This window comes from Xenopus laevis, chromosome 2S (assembly GCF_017654675.1).
Source record: "Xenopus laevis strain J_2021 chromosome 2S, Xenopus_laevis_v10.1, whole genome shotgun sequence".
Classification (NCBI taxonomy): domain Eukaryota; kingdom Metazoa; phylum Chordata; class Amphibia; order Anura; family Pipidae; genus Xenopus; species Xenopus laevis.
In genome coordinates, this window is record NC_054374.1 from 104,303,028 (window position 1) to 104,315,298 (window position 12,271).

Here is a 12,271-nt window from a genome sequence, read left to right on the forward strand (position 1 = left end):
TCCTGGGTACTTGGAGACAAAACGTTGGACTATTAAATTTAACACATGTGCCATGCAGGGCACATGTGTTAAATTGCCTAGTCTCAACGCTGCCAACAGATTGCTTCCATTGTCACACACCACTTTTCCGAATCTGCAGTTGGTGTGGGGTCAGCCACCGATCGGCCTGTGACTGCAGAGATGACAGGAGTACAGATCCGGTATGGTTTTTGCTTTCCAGGCACGTCATCCCCAAGACAGCGTGACAACGGCGTACCTGGCACGTCGAATAGCCTAGGGGGAGCTGGGGGTGCACAGGTGTGGAGGAGGAGAAGGAGGACCCAGCAGCAGAGTAAGAAGAAGAAGAAGACGAGGTAGAGAGCGATGGAGGAGTAGAGGTGGTGGCAGAACCGCGTGCAATCCGTGGCGGTGACACCAACTCCACTGTTGTTGTTGAGCTACCCATTCCCTGCTTCCCAGCCATTACCAAGTTCACCCAGTGGGGCAGTGTAGGTGACATACCTGCCCTGACCATGCTTGGAGGACCATGCGTCAGTAGTCATATGGACCTTTGGCCCAACACTAAGTGACAGAGATGCGGTAACTTGGCTCTGCACATGTTGGTACAGGTGTGGTATTCCCTTTTTAGAAAAAAAATTGCGGCTGGGGTACCTTCCACTGCGGTGTCCCAATTGCTACAAATTTGCGGAAGGCCTCAGAGTCCACCAGCTGGTATGGTAAAAGCTGGCGGGCTAAGAGTGCAGACAAGCCAGCTGTCAGACGCCGGGCAAGGGGGTGACAGTCAGACATTGGCTTCTTACGCTCAAACATGGCCTTCACAGAAACTTGGCTGGTGGCAGATGACTGGGAATGGGAACAGGTGGTCAAGGTGGAAGGCGGAGTGGAGGGTGGTTCAGACGGGTCAAGGAGAGCAGAGGTAGAGCAGTAAGATGCTGGACCAGAAGGAGTGTGGCTTTTAGTTTGCCTGTTGCCTTTGAGGTGTTGCTCCCAAAGTGCTTTGTGCTTGCCGCTCATGTGCCTTCGCATAGAAGTTGTACCTATGTGGCTGTTGGGCTTACCAAGGCTCAGTTTCTGACTGCACTCATTGCAAATTACAATGCTTTTGTCAGAGGCACACACATTAAAAAAATCCCACACTGCTGACTTTTTGGAAGTGTGCGATCTGGCGGTAACAGTAGAAGTTGGCGGAGTTTGCGGTATTGGCGGCAATGGCGGGTGCGTTGGCCGGCTGAACACAGGTGCCGATACATGTTGTTGCCCTACTGATCCCTGCGGGCTGTCCTCCCTGCTTCTTCTAAGTCTTATTCTCCTACTGCCTCTCTGACTCTCCGTCTCTCCATCTGAACTACCCTCCTCTTGCTCTCTTCTACTAGGCACCCACAAAACATCAATCTCCTCATCATCATTCTCCTCAGATGCATCAATTTCTTCTGACACATCACAGAAGGAAGCAGCAGCGGGGACCTCCTCCTCATCACTCATTATGTCCATCTCTATCGTGTTCTCTGCCAGAATTAAATCTGGTGTAAGGTCCTCATCTCCTTCATCTTCTTCTGGCAATAATGGTTGCGCATTACTCAGTTCAAGAAACTCATTGGAAAATAACTCCTCTGACCCCAGTGAAGAAGGGGCACCGGTGGTGGAGGAAGTGTTACGTGGGGTGGCCATAGCAGTGGAGGATGAGGAGGATGTTGTGGTAAAGTTAGAAACGGTAGAGGATGGGGTGTGCTGTGTAAGCCAGTCAACTACCTCTTCAGCATTTTGGGAGTTCAGGGTCATTGGCTTTTTAAAACTGGGCAATTTGCTAGGGCCACAGGATTGCATAGCAGCACGGCCCCTAGCACGGCCTCTGCGTGGCGGCCTGCCTTTGCCTGGCATTATTTTTAAAAAAACAACAACAACAACAAAAACTCAGTTGGTTTTTCTGGAAACGATAATACACACAGCTAGATGGCGGGTTGAAGAAAACACTGTGCAAATAATGCCTACAAAGTCAACGTATACACTACTACAGCGGTGGATACGGATTACGTAAAATATATGAATGCTGCTTGAAAAAAAGTAACTCAAGTGGTTTTTCTAGAGACGATAATATTATCAATATTTAGACAAAATGTGAACAAGGTCACACAGCTCGATGGCGGGTTGAAGAAAACACTGTGCAAATAATGCCTACAAGGTCAACGTATACACTACTACAGCGGTGGATACGGATTACGTAAAATATATGAATGCTGCTTGAAAAAAAGTAACTCAAGTGGTTTTTCTAGAGACGATAATATTATCAATATTTAGACAAAATGTGAACAAGGTCACACAGCTCGATGGCGGGTTGAAGAAAACAGTGTGCAAATAATGCCTACAAGGTCAACGTATACACTACTACAGCGGTGGATACGGATTACGTAAAATATATGAATGCTGCTTGAAAAAAAGTAACTCAAGTGGTTTTTCTAGAGACGATAATATTATCAATATTTAGACAAAATGTGAACAAGCTCACACAGCTCGATGGCGGGTTGAAGAAAACAGTGTGCAAATAATGCCTACAAGGTCAACGTATACACTACTACAGCGGTGGATACGGATTACGTAAAATATATGAATGCTGCTTGAAAAAAAGTAACTCAAGTGGTTTTTCTAGAGACGATAATATTATCAATATTTAGACAAAATGTGAACAAGGTCACACAGCTCGATGGCGGGTTGAAGAAAACAGTGTGCAAATAATGCCTACAAGGCCAACGTATACACTACTACAGCGGTGGATACGGATTACGTAAAATATATTATGGCTGCTTGAAAAAAGTGACTCCGGTGTTTTTTCTGGAGACGGTAATATTATGGATATTTAGACAGAATGGGAACAAGGTCACACAGCTCGATGGCGGGTTGAAGAAAACAGTGTGCAAATAATGCCTACAAGGCCAACGTATACACTACTACAGCGGTGGATACGGATTACGTAAAATATATTATGGCTGCTTGAAAAAAGTGACTCCGGTGTTTTTTCTGGAGACGGTAATATTATGGATATTTAGACAGAATGGGAACAAGGTCACACAGCTCGATGGCGGGTTGAAGAAAACAGTGTGCAAATAATGCCTACAAGGCCAACGTATACACTACTACAGCGGTGGATACGGATTACGTAAAATATATTATGGCTGCTTGAAAAAAGTGACTCCGGTGTTTTTTCTGGAGACGGTAATATTATGGATATTTAGACAGAATGGGAACAAGGTCACACAGCTCGATGGCGGGTTGAAGAAAACAGTGTGCAAATAATGCCTACAAGGCCAACGTATACACTACTACAGCGGTGGATACGGATTACGTAAAATATATTATGGCTGCTTGAAAAAAGTGACTCCGGTGTTTTTTCTGGAGACGGTAATATTATGGATATTTAGACAGAATGGGAACAAGGTCACACAGCTCGATGGCGGGTTGAAGAAAACAGTGTGCAAATAATGCCTACAAGGCCAACGTATACACTACTACAGCGGTGGATACGGATTACGTAAAATATATTATGGCTGCTTGAAAAAAGTGACTCCGGTGTTTTTTCTGGAGACGGTAATATTATGGATATTTAGACAGAATGGGAACAAGGTCACACAGCTCGATGGCGGGTTGAAGAAAACAGTGTGCAAATAATGCCTATAAGGCCAACGTATACACTACTACAGCGGTGGATACGGATTACGTAAAATATATTATGGCTGCTTGAAAAAAGTGACTCCGGTGTTTTTTCTGGAGACGGTAATATTATGGATATTTAGACAGAATGGGAACAAGGTCACACAGCTCGATGGCGGGTTGAAGAAAACAGTGTGCAAATAATGCCTACAAGGCCAACGTATACACTACTACAGCGGTGGATACGGATTACGTAAAATATATTATGGCTGCTTGAAAAAAGTGACTCCGGTGTTTTTTCTGGAGACGGTAATATTATGGATATTTAGACAGAATGGGAACAAGGTCACACAGCTCGATGGCGGGTTGAAGAAAACAGTGTGCAAATAATGCCTACAGGGCAAATAATGCCTAAAAGGTCAACTTATACACTACTACAGCGGTAGTAAAATAAAAAAAAGTAAAAATAAAAAAAAATGAATATTAAAAAAAAAAAATTAAAGTTGGTGCTGCTGAACTACTAGGAGCAGCAGATTAGCACACCAGTCCCACTCCCCAACACTGCTAGACTAATAGCACTGGGCTCTTATAGTAGTAGTAGTAGTAGTAGTAGTAAAACAACAAAAAAATAAATAAAAGCAGTCCTTACAAGGACTACTGTTATTGCAGCAGTCAGCAGATGAGATCAGAAGCAGGACAGCTGCCCACTGCAGCTACATACAGAGCACTGCAGTAGAAGGTAGATTACTAGCCAGCAAAGCTACCTAAGCTAAAATGTCCCTCAAACCCCCTGCAGACTTCTGTCCCTCCAATAACAGAGCAGTATCAAAACGATTACTAGCCAGCAAACTTTCAACTGTCCCTGAAATCACTAACAGGCAGCAGCTCTCTCCCTACACTATCTCTTCAGCACACACAGGCAGAGTGAAAAAACACTGCAGGGCTTCGGTTTTTATAGGGAAGGGGAGTGGTCCAGGGGAGAGCTTCCTGATTGGCTGCCATGTACCTGCTGGTCTGGGGTGAGAGGGCAAAAAAAAGCGCCAACAATGGCGAACCCAAAATGGCGAACGTCGCGCGACGTTCGCGAACTTCCGGCGAGCGCGAACACCCGATGTTCGCGCGAACAAGTTCGCCGGCGAACAGTTCGCGACATCTCTAGTGCTAAGCACCAACTTTATTCAGAAATGGATTCATCTCTTTCTGAATATGACTGGTAATTGCTAATTTTTTTTGTATTTAACAGAATATATTTATGAGGACTCTCTTGGGGGTGTCTGCTTTATCAGTATCAGTCTATTGCTGCACCAGACAAATCCTTCCCTTAGGGTACATCATTGATTTTAAAACATATAATGTTTCCTGTTTGACATTTATATTAAAATATTTTATTTCTGGAATTTGACTGAGAAAGTGTGTCTAGTACTGAGAGCTGAGTTGCATAGATTAAGATACAGTATTCAAGGAATTCCATTTCAAAAATCACCACACTTACATTTTATTCTTCGTTTATATCCTTCCGCACTATATATGCAGCTATATCAAAGGTCAGATGGGTCTGCACGAATCAGTGCTAGAAAAGCATTCTTCCTTCAAAGTAAAAATTTTGGAGCTAGACTGATAAAGACAAAATATAGCATCTGCATTAAGAAAGCCTGCCGTGTAAGAGTGTAAGGTGCATTCAGTAACGTTGGCTGGGGCACAGTAGGTGTTTGAATAGCCAGTTCTGTTGTTCAGGTCCCCAATTTCTTGGTTAAGCACATACAGAAGTAGCTGAGTAAGCAGTCAATATAATCTCATGTGCAATGGATCACATACAGGTATAAGGACCAACATAATAGGATCACATTTAGCACCAGTTCTATCACAACCAATCAGCCGGCAGAATTATGGGTAAACTAAGGCAGTATTAATATACAGAGCAAGTGTAAATTAGTCACCAGACGAACTGCAGACTGGAACAGTATTTCTTCCCGATTCTCTATGGAAGACTCTGCTTGCAAATGAAATTTCACACATATTCTTCTTTACTGAAATGGGACAGTTGGGCATACGTCTACGGAGAAAAAAACTACAAAAGTAATGTGATTTGCTCATTGGCTGACAAATATTGACCATACAGGTAGCAATAGAATTATATGTGTATTAAGTTATAAGGTTTGTACAGTTTCAGTGTGTGTATATACTGTCTAGGTATTTCCTAGTGTTTCACCATGGATATGGGTTGACTAGTCATCAGGGCGGGTTTGAAAATGTTATGTGCAGATGATTGTGTTGGGGTGCAATTTTGCTGCCCATGCCCCATTAAGTAGCTTTTAGGATGCCACCCTTCTCTGCCCCTCGTTCCTCCAGAAAGGGCTGTATAATAACTAATACACAGAGCACAATCATCCTCTCTGCACTAGAAGAGCTGAAATTCAACTTTTGGCCCTTAAAGTTACACAAAGCCCCTATTTTGCCACCCCTGGTAACCAGTGGTGCACTAATCCATGAGGCAGGTCTCTAATTTTTCATTATGGCATAAGCACCTGATCATTCTGGTTAGTGTATGGGCCAGTGCTGAACCAAGCCTGCCGGGCACCCTAGGCAATCTGGCCAGCCACCTTGCCCCCTTACATTTGAGGTGATGCAGTGCAGGGGGCAGGAATAGGTGGGGGAACGAGGGCCCAGATTAGCGGTAGGCAGACAGAAGTGGTACGTGCCTAGAGCAGCAGCACCCCCACACTGTTGCACCCTACACACGTGTCTCTTCTGCTTACCTGCTGCACTGATATGGGCAGATGAGGATGTGAAGAATAGTTTCAGCATGCAATTCAGGCTGTCTGCTAACAGAAGCAGAAAACTACAATGTTAGTCATATTACACATGGCCAGTAACCATGTGCTCAATTTACAAGGCAATTGATCAGATAATGTACAGTATTAGATTGTGTATAGCAATGTTAACATGATACATGTTAATGATTGGCTAGCCTACTACACTTTTACTTGGCCCACACTGCACATCTAGGCATGATGGGAGGCATATCGCAAATTGAGTTATTTCCAGTTAAACATGCTAAATTCCAGGGATATTGGTTTAGCAGTTCTAAGGGCATGGACAAAATGCCCCAATTTACCCCCCCATTAACCTCTACAGCACCAGCCCAAGGCACTTCTATAGGGGCACCACTTTCAGATCTACTTCCCTTTCTTCGCACTTATCTGTGGCCCCTCATAAGATGTGCAGAAGCAGTAGAGTGATAAAACAGTTTTCAATCTACTGCACATGTGCAGCCTGAACCACAACTTAGAAAAGATTCTGAATGAAGATGGTGACTTAGCTCTTCTAGCCTAGTATCCAGGCCCAGTGCAGTACCAGCCCAGTGTCTCAGATAATTAAAGTACCTAACATTTTTGTACAGCCGGGAATCATGCCTTCCCTTTTCCTTGCAAGTCTTGCAATCTTTGTCAGGCAATTTTTGCTTGGAAATATGGCAATCCAGCAACAATCGCCAAAAGCTTTTACTTGACATCATTTGGGTCCCACCTTCCAAAACATTCAAAATTGCAGCCACAAAAATATCCAAAAACTGTCCCTAAAGGAGAAGGAAACCTGGCCTGGAAATTCTGGCAGCAGACTTCACGGCATCCATCTTCCGGGGCCTTGGTAAACTGAAATTGACGGAGATTGCCGATCTCCCAGTGAGCTTACCGAGGACCTGGAAGATGGATGCCGTGAAGTCCGCTGCCAGAGGGTAAGTATGAAGTATGGGGCATTTCCCTGGGGGGGGGGCAGTTAGCCTGGGGTGAGGAGGGAGGGGGTCTACGTGGGGTGGGGGTACAGGGTTTTTTTCTACAGGGTTTCCTTCTCCTTTAAATGGCAATTTTAATGACTATAGGCTAACTTAAGCTCATGTATGGTTTAAATAAAAAAGCTACAGTGTACCAGTGGATGCTTCGACTCAAACTCCATTAAGGCCCACATTTGCAAAGCATATAATATATACACTGTTTAGAACACAATGGTTTATTAGTGGAGATAAACAGTAGTTGAATATCATTGATGATTCTTTTCACCCCAGAAGGATAAAAAACTCCCTCATATAAAATGGAACTTTTGGTAGCTATAAATACTTAATTTGCATGTGAGGGACAAACATATAGGGGCCGATTCACTAACTTCGAGTGAAGGATTCGAAGTAAAAAAACTTCGAATTTCGAAGTGTTTTTTGGGCTACTTCGACCATCGAATAGGCTACTTCGACCTTCGACTACGACTTCGAATCGAAGGATTCAAACTAAAAATCGTTCGACTATTCGACCATTCGATAGTCGAAGTACTGTCTCTTTGAAAAAAATTCGACCCCCTAGTTCGCCATCTAAAAGCTACCGAACTCAATGTTAGCCTATGGGGACCTTCCTTGCCTAAGTTTTTATGATCGAAGGATATTCCTTTGATCGTTGGATTTAAATCCTTCGAATTGAACGATTCGTTCGTTCGATCGAACTATTTGCGCTAAAATCCTTCGACTTCGATATTCGAAGTCGAAGGATTTTAATTCCCAGGCGAATATCGAGGGTTAATTAACCCTCGATATTCGACCCTTGGTGAATCGGCCCCATAGAGTATAAATAGTGTTCTGGCGTTACTTTAATATATTATCAAAATATTGATATTAAAGTTTAAATGCACAACAGCCAAGATTAACTATAAAATATATCCTTGTCTGGGGTATATATAAAATCTATGAATGTACCCAGGAATAGATCACTGTTGTGGCTCAGTGAGCAAAGAGAACTAGACATTTTCCCAATAAAATAGCTGCAGAGAGAACTTACAAATATGATATTCTATATGCGGATAAAAGTAAATATTTTAAAATGTTGTTACTTTTCTGAGATTATTGCAGATATCCAGATGCAGATATTTCGCTACAACTACGCGTAATCATCAAAACAAGAAAATACGTATTGGCAAACGAACACTGGTGTATTTTTACTACCGATAAATTAGTTAGTGTGCAATTTCCTTATTGATTTTTTTCTAGCATTACTTTTTCCTAGCAAAACTTCATTAGCACCCATACGCTTACGTCAGTTTAAATATGGCGGGTACATACAGGACATATGTATGTCTTTTTTAGTGATGGTGGAATTGCTGAAAGTGGCCACTTTTTATTAAAAATGTACAAGCAAGCAAAATAAAGACAAAAGAGATCTTCTGTTGTCCTAGACATTTGCCTACCCTAAAACAAATATGGCATGAGCTTCAAAGGGTTAAAAAAGTGTAAATAACATGTATTTAACTGTTACACTTTTAAACATAATCCCACATTAAAATATGAAAAATACACCAACATTTCGTCTTTTTTTATGACTTTTTTTGGAATACAGGATATGATGTCACTGACATAGTAATGCTGAGGCTGTAGCTTCAAATGAACAATTCACCAGGTAGAACCAGGTGAAGTATACTAGCAAAAAGGTAACATATTATAATGTTTTCACTTTGAGAAATTTGCGGATTAACAACGCTCACCTGAGCAAAAATTACATTGCAAACTGACGCAAAAGTTCTCTAGCGCTAAGATTTTTAGCAAGTGAATTGGCTTCTGCGCATTTTATGTGAGTTTTTAAAAACTCCCCTAAATGCCCAATTGAAATTTATTTTAAAAAAAATCTTGAATTTTTTAAACTCAATTCGAATTTTAAAAACTCGATTCAAATTTTTTCTCAAATGTCAGCAAGGCTGAAAACAACTCAAAATTGATCCCTGGACCTCTCCCGTTGACTTAAACAGCAATTCTGCAGGTTTTAAGTGGTGAATAGTCAAATTGGAGTTCTTAAAGGATCAGAGTACAATAAATCTCGAAAATCAAATTTGAATCTTTTAAAAAACTTGAATCGAATTACTCACTAGTCGAATTTGACATTTTTGACCATAAAAAAACGCGAAAATTAGAATTTCAAATTAGAATTTTCAATTTGACCCTTGATAAATCTGCCACTTAGACTGTAAACTCTACGTGGCAGGGGTCTCCTTCCGATTGTGTCTCTTACCATATAGCACTTAAGATCTGTGTTCTTATATAAACTCTGTGTACTTTGTGTTTGTGTGTATTTATTATGTGACTTGTCCTTCCTCTGTGTACTGTAAATATTAAGTATCTTGTGCATCGTTCAGCTTAGTAACTGACAACAGAAAATAAGGTAGGCACGGATCTTCACAGATTTATCAAAGGTCGAAGTGAAAATTCAAATTTAAAAAATTCGAATTTCAAGCTAATTTTGTGTAATTCGACTAGGGAATAGTCCAAATTCGATTTGAATTTGAAAAAAAATTGTGAAAATTCGAATTTCGAAAGTTATCATGTACTGTCTCTTTAAAAATTCAACTTCGATCATTTGTCATCTAAAACCTGCCGAATTGCTGTTTTAACATATGGGGGACCTCCTAGAACCAATTTGGAATCAATTGGTGGACTTTTTAAAAACAGTGAATCGAATTTGATTGAATGCGATATTAATTCGATTTGTACGATTCGAATTTGTTTGAAAACGGACCTATTCGGCCAAAAAAAACTTTGATTAAATTTCAGTTGGTCTTTTTGAATTCGAATTTCGAAGTTTTTCAGATTTGAAATTCGACCCTTGATAAATCTGCCCCTTAGTAGTCCCTATGGAGAGTTTGACAGTTGAAGCCATCAGTAAACTATGTAAGGGAAGAGTTTATGGAATTGATATGCATTTTTGTTTGTATAGTTATGCCCTACAGAAATATGAATGTTTTAATTATTAATATTTCTATTGAATATTTTAAATTACCATGACACCTTCTATTGTACTCTTTCCACACAGAACAAAAGAACCATGCCTTAAAGTATTGGAACAGAATTTGCCTGCGCCTGAATAAAGGTCTTCCGTCGGTTAATTAGCTATTGCAGGTTACTTCCATTGAACTTTTTTCTTGGCATATCCTTATTTTTATGTCATCCTTTGTAAAATAATACATATTCATTTACTTTGTCTAATGTATATTAATGCTTTCTAAGATGGTGTGTCATATTATGAACTGCTCTGAATAATCTGTGAATTTATTTTTTCCTAGATCTTGGACAAGGGTGAAAGCAAAATATTTTGACTGTTTATATAATTATAAGACAAATATGTTTATTTTTAATTGCTATATGTTTGGGTGGCCAGCCACATACTGTGCCATATGAACAAATGAAATATGTGAGGTTGGGCTTTTAAGTGATCCAATCTGTTTATGAAGACTTTGGCAGAAGAATGCATATATTTGCCATCTGAAATCTTTGAAAATATTTGTTCATTATCATTGTTTGACCTGATACTTTCACTTGCCTTCCTGTAGTATCTACATTTGAACTAAAAATCCCAATCCTTATTACTGATGCCAGAGACTGGGTGTGTAATGGTCTGTTTTTAAGAGGGTTGAATTATACAAGAAAAAAAAAAATGGCTCAAAGTGTGAGCCAAACCTTTTTGTATGCACTTTTAACACAATAAACACATGCTAAAAAAATCTTTCTAGTTATTGATATGATAATTATGAATTATAGTTATTTATTATTTGATAGATAGTTGTTTTTATGTTTAAACATTGCCTAATTAAACATAAAATCTATCTGCATGAACTTTGTCACTGTTTTACCATAATCTACACTCAGTTGGGTATTTATGATTTCCAAGAGCCTAGACTGTGTTTTCAGTCCAGCAAATTGTTTCAGTTCCAAAACATTTTTTAATTTGTGCTACTATGGGACAATAATTTTGGTAGTGTTGCTTATTTCATCCAGATATACAGTAAGGTGCATAATACATTGGATAGTGACACAGTTTCCATAATTGCTGCTCTGTACACCACCTCAATGGATCCTAAAAATGATCCTAAACTATTCACCCGAATTCCAAGTAAAGTAAATTAAAGCTTGCATTTTCAACTGACTTTAATTATATTACCTCCACATAAATATTTTTTGGTAAAAAGCTAAAACTCTATTACTTTATCAATGTCCCAATATTGCACCTAATTGTATATCAAAGAAAAACTATTATATTTGTACTTTGCTCTATAGTAATCTATAGACCGTTTATTATGTTAAATCCGTTTAACAAATCAAGAGTTATTGGACAAATTAGTTATTCGGTTTCCATATAAAATGGTTAAATATTTTTACTTTACCAAAAACAAGATTCCATTTTTATGTGCATTAGCAGTTAATAGGAAATAGGACAGGTTTGGGCAGTTAAGATTTGATAAACTTCATTTACTTAAAGAGGATGTTCACCTTAAATTAATTTTTAGTATGATGTAGAGAGTGATATTCTGAGACAATCTGCAAATGAATTTCATTTTTTATTAATATTATTGCAGTTTCATCAGACTGGTTGCTAGTGTCCAAGTTATCCTAGCAACCATGCATTGATTTGAATAAGGGACTGGAATAGGAATAGGAGAGGAGTGAATAGATAGATGTGTGACAAAAAGAAGCAATAGCAACAAATATGTAGTTATACAGAGCATTTGTTTTTTTTAGAAGGGGACAGTGATCCCTATTTCAAAGCTGGAAAGAATTAGAAGAAGATAATTCAAAAACTATAAAAATTAAATAATGAAGATCAATTGA